Source organism: Aegilops tauschii, chromosome 1 (genome assembly GCF_002575655.3).
Source record: "Aegilops tauschii subsp. strangulata cultivar AL8/78 chromosome 1, Aet v6.0, whole genome shotgun sequence".
Lineage (NCBI taxonomy): Eukaryota > Viridiplantae > Streptophyta > Magnoliopsida > Poales > Poaceae > Aegilops > Aegilops tauschii.
Genome location: NC_053035.3, coordinates 38,753,839 through 38,764,268, shown reverse-complemented (window position 1 = coordinate 38,764,268; position 10,430 = coordinate 38,753,839).

Genomic DNA, 10,430 nt, shown 5'->3' with positions numbered 1-10,430 from the left:
TCTATGTTTGATCCAATTTGTAGAGAAATATATCAAAATTCACAATATAAAATCAGTATGATTATATTCGTAATCAAATTAGTTTTCATACTTTTTGTTTAACATTGTCGATGTCGATATTTTTTGCTCTGAACTTGATCAAAACTAACCCCTTATATTTTGAAACTGATGGAATATTTAGTTTGGCGAGTGGGGGTGGGGGCACGATGAAGTGTGTTTTATTTTAATTTATAATGTGGTGATTTGGTGGGCCTTTGGTGGTGTGATTCTATGTTATACGCTAACCAACATATATTTGTGCCGAGAAATTTTCGCGTCGGTGGCTTCATGTACTATATTGGTGCTACATTCTCACATGGTTGCTGATACTTCTCCGTCGTATTTATATATTTTTATTATTTCATGCCAATATTGTATAACTTTTATACACTTTTGGCGACATTTTATATGATTTATTGGACTAACATATTGATCCAGTGCTCAGTGTCAGTTTCTATTTGTTGCATGTTTTTTGTTTCATAGAAAATCCTTGTCAAACGAAGTTCAAACGCGAAAAAATTTTATGGAGAATTATTTTGGATTATATGTGATTTTTGGGAGGTGGAATCAACGCAAACGGGGGCCCACAGTGCCCACAACCCACCAAGGCGAGCCTGGGGGTGCCAGGCGCGCCCAGGTATCTTGTGCCCTCCTCAAAGGTCGGTTGGGGCCCCTTCTTCTGGCGCAAGAAAGATAGTTTATGAAAAAAATCTGTAAAAATTTCAGCGCAATCGGAGTGACGGATCTCCGGGAATTTAAGAAACCGTGAAGAGCCAGATCCGGAAAACGCAAAACAGAAGATAACTGGTACGTCTCCAACGTATCTATAATTTTCTATTGTTCCATGCTGTTACATCTCAATCTTGGATGTTTTATAATCATTTTATAGTCATTTTATATCATTTTTGGTAGTAACCTATTGACAGTATGCCAAGTGCCAGTTGCTGTTTTCTGCATGTTTTTTACATCGCAGGAAATCAATACCAAACGGAGTCCAAATGCAACGAAACATTACGGAGAATTTTTTGGACCAGCAGACACCTAATGGGCCCTGGCTGCGCCTGGGGGGGTGCTCCGAGGAGAGCACAACCCACAAGGGCGCGCCATGAGGCCCAGGCGCGCCCTGGTGGGTTGTGCCCACCTCGGGTGCCCCCGGACCGCCTCTTTGCTCTATAACCCCAATATTCCAGAAACCCTAGGGGAATCGATGAAAATCAATTCCAGCCGCCGCAGAGTCCAGAACCACCAGATCCAATCTAGACACCATCTCGGATGGGGTTCACCACCTCCATTGGTGCCTCTCCAATGATGCGTGAATAGTTCTTTGTAGACCTTCAGGACCGTAGTTAGTAGCTAGATGGCTTCCTCTTTCTCGCTGAATTCTCAATACAATGGTCTCTTGGAGATCCATATGATGTAACTTTTTTTTGCGGTGTGTTTGTTGGGATCGATGAACTTTGAGTTTATGATCAGATCTCTCTTTTTATATCCATGAAAGTATTTTAGTTTCTTCGATCTCTTTTATGCATGATTGCTTATAGCCTCGTATTTCTTATCAGGTATTTGAGTTTTGTTTGGCCAACTTGATCTATTTATCTTGCAATGGGAAGAGGTGCTTTGTAGTGGGTGCGATCTTACGGTGCTTGATCCTAGTGACAGAAGGGGAACCCACACGTATGTATCGTTGCTACTAAGGATAAAACGATGGGGTCTATCTCTACATAGATAGATCTTGTCTACATCATGTCATCGTTCTTATTGCATTACTCCGTTTCTCCATGAACTCAATACACTAGATGCATGCTGGATAGCGGTCGATGTGTGGAGTAGTAGTAGTAGATGCAGGCAGGAGTCGGTCTACTAATCTTGGACGTGATGCCTATGTAATGATCATTGCCGGGATATCGTCATGATTATTTGAAGTTTATCAATTTCCCAACAGTAATTTGTTCACCCACCGTTTGCTATTTTCTCGAGAGAAGCCACTAGTGAAACCTACGACCCCCGGGTCTCTTTCTCATATTATTTGCCTTTGCGATCTATTTTATTTGCCTTTTATTTCAGATCTATTAAACCAAAAATAAAAAATACCTTGCTGCAATTGATTCTCATTTATTTTATTTGGCATTCGATCTATCAATCTACTACACTTTTATCCACGTCCGCTTGCCCATCTTCGGGCACCGCTACCCGAAAGGGATTGACAACCCCTTTTACACGTCGAGTTGCGAGTAGTTGTTTTTTGTGTGCAGGTGCTGTTTACGTTGTGTTGCTTGGTTCTCTTACTGGTTCGATAACCTTGGTTTCACATCTGAGGGAAATACCTACCGCCGCTGTGCTGCATCATCCCTTCCTGAAATACCGACGTAGCTTCAAGCCGCGTTAAGAACAGAGAGGCAGATCCAATCTCGAAGGCGCTCCCGCCCCTCCGCCGCCATGGAGGCCATGGACCAGAGGGGAACTCTCCTCCCATATAGGGGGAGGCCAAGGAACAGAAGAAGGAGGGGGCTCTCTCCCCCTCCCTCCCGGTGGCGTCGGAGTGCCGCCGGGGCTAGGATCATGACAGCGATCTACATCAACAATCTTGCTACCGTCGACACCAACTTTCTCCCCCTCTATGAAGCGGTGTACACCTCTCCTCCCCGCTGTAATCTCTACTTAAACATGGTGCTCAACTCCATATATTATTTCTCAATGATATTTGACTATCCTATGTTCTTTGAGTATATCTGTTTTGTCATGTGGGTTAATCGTGATCTTTGTTGGTATGATTGTATATTTTATTTATGGTGTTGTCCTACGGTGCCCTCCATCTCGCGCAAACGTGAGGGGCCCCGCTGTTGGGTGTTGCAATATGTTCATGATTTGCTTATGGTGAGTTGCGAGAGTGACAGAAGCTTAAAACCGAGTAGGTGGTTGTTGCGTATGGGATAAAGATGACTTGATACTTAATGCTATTGTTGGGTTTCACGACCTTAATGATATTTAGTAGTTGCGGATGCTTGCTAGACTTCCAATCATAAGTGCATATGATCCAATTAGAGAAAGTATGTTAGCTCATGCCTCTCCCTCATATAGAATTGCAAGAATGATTACCGGTACTTGTTATCGATTGCCTAGGGACAAATGACTTTCTTGTTGACAAAAGCTATCCACTTTTATTACCTTGCAATTTATTCGTAGTTTTATTCTCGTAAAGTACTCGTAGTTTTACTCTTGAAAAATAGTTTCATACTTATTTTAGGTAAAGCAAACGTTAAGTGTGCGTAGAGTTGTATTCGTGGTCAATAGAACTTGTGGGAATATTTGTTCTGCCTTTAGCTTCTCGTTGGGTTTGACACTCTTATTTATCGAAGAAGGCTACAAACGGTCCCCTATACTTGTGGGTTATCAAGACCTTTTTCTGGCGCCGTTGCCGGGGAGCAATAGCGTGGGGTGAATATTCTTGTGTGTGCTTGTTTGCTTTATCACTAAGTAGTTTTTATTTTCTGTTCTAAGTTGTTCTCTATCTTTAGTTATGGATATGGAACACGAAACACCAAAAAAATTAGTTTTACTTGATACTCATGGACATGGGGAACCTCCTAAAACCCTCGATGCTCGTTATGTGAAAAATATTATGCACTACTTTGATAATACGAGAAAACCCCATTCAACTTGATAATGGGAGTAACGTTGGATCAACGTGAATACTTTTGGGATTATCGCTTGACTCAAAAAGGAAAACTGTTATGTGATCAAATTCATATGTTGCATTGGTATGCTCGTGAGCTATGCTTGAGACTTGATTATACTTGTTGCTCTAGGATGAAGGCTTCGCACCTTCCCTTTTCATGCAAATTTAGTGATAATGAAACCTTGGCTTCTTACGCTAATGGTATATATGATTATTATGATGTAGAACGAATAGAAGAATTTGTTGCTTTTAAGGGTGCTTATGAAATTGAATCTTTGTTTGAAAAGTTTGAAGATTTTGATGATTCAGTTTATAGACCTGAAAATTTTGCTATCCTTAAATATTGCTATGATAATTATAATATAATTCCGATATTCATGAATTTATTGAGAAAATTTCCGCTGTCCCAGAAGAGACTAATGTTTTGCAGGAGTCTATGGAAGAAGGAACTGATGAAACTGTGAGCTCATTAGCTGAAAAAGATGATGAGAAGAGCGAAGAACAAAAGGAGGAAGAGCGGATTACCTATCCGTGCCCACCTTCTAATGAGAGTAACCCTCCAACTCATGCATTATTTAATGTCCCTTCATGCTTACCGAAGGATGAATGCTATGATAATTGCTATGATCCCATTGATTCGTTTGAAATATCCCTTTTTGATGAAATTGATGCTTGCTATGCTTGTGGCCAAGATGCCAATATGAATTATGCTTATGGAGATGAACTTGCTATAGTTACTTATATTGAGAATGAAATTGTTGCTATTGCACCCACACATGATAGTCCTATTATCTTTTTGAATTCTCCCAACTACACTATATCGGAGAAGTTTGCACTTATTAAGGATTACATTGATGGTTTGCCTTTTGAAGTTGCACATGATAATTTTGATGAATGTAATATTCATGTGCTTATTGCTCCTACTTGCAATTATTATGATAGAGGAACTACATCTCCGCCTCTCTATGTTTCCAACACGAAAGAATTGCAAGAAACTTCTTATGCTATGTATTGGCCTTTACTTGATGTGCATGAATTGTTCTTGTATGACATGCCGATGCATAGGAAGAGAGTTAGACTTCGTCATTGCATGATATATGTTGCTTTGTGTCACTATTAAATGCCAAATCATTGTTAATTAAAATTGGCTTTGATATACCTTGGGATCCGGGTGGATTCGTTACTTGAGCACTTTATACCTAGCTTAATGGCTTTAAAGAAAGCGCTATCAGGGAGACAACCCAGAAGTTTTAGAGAGTCATTTCTTTCTGTTGAGTGCTTTTATAAATTTAAAAACAAAAAAAAATAGAGGGGAACTTAAAACTTTTCGACAAAAGAGAAGCGATTGGAAGTTATGCATTGGAGAAGTGAGGGTCAACCTTGAACACTTGTGTTCATGCTCATGGAAACAATGTTGAATTTTTCATGAATATTCTCACAAAAATAATTATCCCCTTGTACAATTCCATTGTATTATAAAAATAATGTGCCAAGATTTGCCTTTAAGATGAGTAGATTGCTTGTTGGTATGTGCGGCGCAAAAACAGAAACCTTGGCTGTAGTCCGCAATTTTACATTTTTTTACTGGAACATCGAAAGTTTCTGAAACTTTTTGCACAGTCTCTCTATACGAATTTTTATTTTTTTCCTAATTTTACAGAATTTTTGGAGTACTAGAAATATGGTGAATGTTCATATTACTACAGACTGTCCTGTTTAAGACAGATTCTGTATTTGATGCATTGTTTTGCTTGTTTTGATAAAACTATCGATTCTATCAGTGAAATAATCCATGAAAAAGTTGTATTACAGTAGCTACAATGCAAAAACCAAATATGAATTGGTTTTCAATGGTACTTATAGTTGTGATTTGCTTTATTATACTAACGGATCTTACCGAGCTTTCTGTTGAGTTTTGTGTGGATGAAGTGATCGAAGATCGAGGAGGTCTCGATATGAGGAGAAGGAGAACATGCAAGAGATCAAGCTTAGGGATGACCATGGCACCCCAAGTAAATATTCAAGGAGACTCAAGCATCTAAGCTTGGGGATGCCCCGGAAGGCATCCCATCTTTCTTCAACAAGTATCGGTATGTTTTTGTCTTCGTTTCGTTCACGTGATATGTGTAAATCTTAGAGTGTCTTTTGTGTTTATTTTTCATTTTTATTTTATGCACCATGCTGGTATGAGATATTCCATGGTTGATTTATAGAATGCTCATTGCACTTCACTTATATCTTTTGAGTATGGCTTTATAGAATGCTTCATGTGCTTCACTTATATCATTTGAAGTTTGGATTGCCTGTTTCTCTTCACATAGAAAACCGTTGTTTGTAGAATGATCTTTTTCATCACTTATATTTGTTATAGCATGATCTTTTTTAGAAAGAATTAAACTCTCATGCTTCACTTATATCTATTTAGAGAGTCAACAGAATTGGTTAATTGCATGGTTAGTCATAAAAACCTACATAAAACTTGTGGATCACTGAATATGATATGTTTGATTCCTTGCAATAATAGTTTTGCGACATAGAGATGGAATATGTGGGAGGTACTAGCAAACGGTTGTGATTAGTAAGAATATTGGTGTTAAGGTTTGTGATTCCCGAAGCATGCACGTATAGTCTCTCGTTATGCTATGAAGTTGGAGGATGATCTATTATTGATTGTCTTCCTTATGAGTGGCGGCTGGGGACGAGTGATGGTCTTTTCCTACCAGTCTATACCCCTAGGGGCATGCGTAGTAGTACTTTGCTTCGAGGGCTAATAAACTTTTGCAATAAGTATATGAGTTCTTTATGACTAATGTGAGTCCATGGATTATACGCACTCTTACCTTTCCGCAATTTGCTAGCCTCTACGGTACCGTGCATTGCCCTTTATCACCTCGAGAGTCGGTGCAAACTTCGCAGGTGCATCCAAACCCCGTGATATGATATGCTCTATCACACATAAGCCTTATTATATCTTCCTTAAAACAACCACCATGCCTACCTATTATGGCCTTTCCATAGCCATTCCGAGATATATTGCCATGTAACTTCCACCGCTTCCGTTTTGATGACTTGAGCATTCATTGTCATATTGCTTTGCATGATCGTAAGATAGCTAGCATGATATTTCCATGGCTTTTCCTTTTTTGATATCGTTGTTATGCTAGATCATTGCACATCCTAGTACACTGCCAGAGGCATTCATATAGAGTCATACTTTGTTATAGGTATCGAGTTGTAATTTTTATTTCTTTTGAGTTATAAGTTGATAACCCACAAGTATAGGGGATCGCAACAGTTTTGCAGGGTAGAGTATTCAACCCAAATTTATTGATTCGACACAAGGGGAGCCAAAGAATATTCTCAAGTATTAGCAGTTGAGTTGTCAATTCAACCACACCTGTAAGACTTAATATCTGCAGCAAAATATTTAGTAGCAAAGTAGTATGGAAGTAACGGTAACAGTGGCAAAAGTAATAGTAGCAATTTTTGTAGTAATTGTAACAGTGGCAACGGAAAAGTAACTAAGCAAAGATCAATATGTAAAAAACTCGTAGGCATTGGATCAGTGATGGATAATTATGTCGGATGCGATTCCTCATGCAACAGTTATAACATAGGGTGACACAGAACTAGCTCCAATTTATCAGTGTAATGTAGGCATGTATTCCGAATATAGTCATACGTGCTTATGGAAAAGAACTTGCATGCCATCTTTTGTCCTACCCTCCCGTGGCAGCGGAGTCCTATTGGAAACTAAGGGATATTAAGGCCTCCTTTTAATAGAGTACCGGACCAAAGCATTAACACTTAGTGAATACATGAACTCCTCAAACTACGGTCATCACCGGGAGTGGTCCCGATTATTGTCACTTCGGGGTTGCCGGATCATAACACATAGTAGGTGACTATTGACTTGCAAGATAGGATCAAGAACTCACATATATTCATGAAAACATAATAGGTTTAGATCTGAAATCATGGCACTCGGGCCCTAGTGACAAGCATTAAGCATAGCAAAGTCATAGCAACATCAATCTCAGAACATAATGGATACTAGGGATCAAACCATAACAAAACTAACTCGATTACATGGTAAATCTCATCCAACCCATCACCGTCCAACAAGCCTACGATGGAATTACTCACGCACGGTGGTGAGAATCATGAAATTGGTGATGGAGGAAGGTTGATGATGACGATGGCGACGGATCCCCCTCTCCGGAGCCCCGAACAGACTCGAGATCAGCCCTCCCAAGATAGATTAGGGCTTGGCGGCGGCTCCGTATCGTAAAACGCGATGAATCTTTCTCTTTGATTTTTTTCTCCCGGAACGTGAATATATAGAGTTGGAGTTGAGGTCGGTGGAGCCTCAGGGGGCCCACGAGGCAGGGGGCGCGCCCCAGGGGGGTGGGCGCGCCCTCCACCCTCGTGGACAGGGTGTGGGCCCCTGGTGTTGATTCTTTCGCCAATATTTTTTATTAATTCCAAAATATTCTCCGTCAAGTTTCAGGTCATTCCGAGAACTTTTATTTCTGCACAAAAATAACACCATGGCAATTCTGCTGAAAACAGCGTCAGTCCGGGTTAGTTCCATTCAAATCATGCAAGTTAGAGTCCAAAACAAGGGCAAAAGTGTTTGGAAAAGTAGATACATTGGAGACGTATCGACTTCCCCAAGCTTAAACCTTTGCTTGTCCTCAAGAAATTCAGTTGACAAACTGAAAGTGATAAAGAAAAACTTTTAGAAACTCTGTTTTCTCTTGTTGTTGTAAATATGTAAAGCCAGCATTCAGGTTTTCAGCTAAAATTATGAACTAACCATATTCACAATAACACTTAGGTCTCATGTTTACTCATATCAATGGCCTAATCAACTAGCGAGCAATAATAATAAATCTTGGATGACAACACTTTCTCAAAACAATCATAATATGATATAACAAGATGGTATCTCGCTAGCCCTTCCTGAGACCGCAAAACATAAATGCAGAGCACCCCTGAAGATCAAGGACTGACTAAACATTGTAATTCATGGTAAAAGAGATCCATTCACAGTCATACTCAATGTAAACTAATAGTAATGCATGCAAATGACATTGGTGCTCTCTAGCTGGTGCTTATTAATAAGAGGGTGATGACTCAACATAAAATAAATAGATAGGCCCTTCGCAGAGGGAAGCAGGGATTTGTAGAGGTGCCAGAGCTCAAGTTTTGAAACAGAGATAAATAATATTTTGAGTGGCATACTTTCATTGTCAACATAACAACCAAGAGATCTCGATATCTTCCATGCTACACACATTATAGGCGGTTCCCAAGCAGAATGGTAAAGTTTATACTCCCCCACCACCAACAAGCATCAATCCATGGCTGGCCCGAAACAACGAGTGCCTCCAACTAACAACAGTCCTGTGGGAGTTTTGTTTGCAATTGTTTTGATTTAAGCATGGGACTGGGCATCCCGGTACCAGCCATTTTCTCGTGAATGTGGAGCGGAGTCCACTCCTCGTGAGAATAACCCACCTAGCATGGAAGATATAGACAGCCCTAGTTGATACATGAGCTATTCGAGCATACAAAACAGAATTTCATTTGAAGGTTTAGAGTTTGGCACATACAAATTTACTTGGAACGGCAGGTAATTACCGCATATAGGAAGGTACGGTCGACTCATATGGAATAACTTTGGGGTTTATGGAAATGGATGCACAAGCAGTATTCCCGCTTAGTACAAGTGAAGGCTAGAAAGAGACTGGGAAGCGACCAACTAGAGAGCGACAACAGTCATGAACATGCATTAAAATTAATCAACACTGAGTGCAAGCATGAGTAGGATATAATGGACCATGAACATAAATATCGTGGAGGCTATGTTGATTTTGTTTCAACTACATGCGTGAACATGTGCCAAGTCAAGCCACTCGAATCGTTCAAAGGAGGCTACCACCCTATCCTACCACATCACAACCATTTTAATAGCATGTTAGCACGCAAGGTAAACCATTATAAACTCCTAGTTAATTAAGCATGGCATGAGCAACTATAATCTCTAATTGTCATTGCAAACATGTTTCATTCATAATAGGCTGAATCAGGAACGATGAACTAATCATATTTACAAAAACAAGATAGGTCGAGTTCATACCAGCTTCTCTCATCTCAATCAGTCCATTATATATCGTCATTATTGCCTTTCACTAGCACGACCGAACGGTGTGGATAATAATAATAGTGCACGTGCGTTGGACTAAGCTGGAATCTACAAGCATTTAATACAAGGGAGAAGACAAGGTAATATGGGCTCTTGGTTAAATCAACAATAATGCATATAAGAGCCACTTCAACATTTTCATTATGGTCTTCTCCTCTTGACCCCCAAAGAAAAGAAAAGAAATAAAACTATTTACACGGGTAAGCTCCCAACAAACAAAAGAAGAACGAGAAATCTTTTTGGGTTTTCTTTTAATTACTACTACTACAGGCATGGAAAGTAAACTAGCTAAAAGCTACAACACATTTTTTTCTTAAGGTTTTTAAAACACACAAGAAGAAGGCTAGAAACAAAAAATAAACTAGCATGGATAGTACAATGAAAAAGTATGAGCATCGACAACTAGAATGAGTGTGTGAACATGAATGTAATGTCAGTGAGAAATACGTACTCCCCCAAGCTTAGGCTTTTGGCTTAAGTTGGTCTATGGCCACTGCTGGCCTG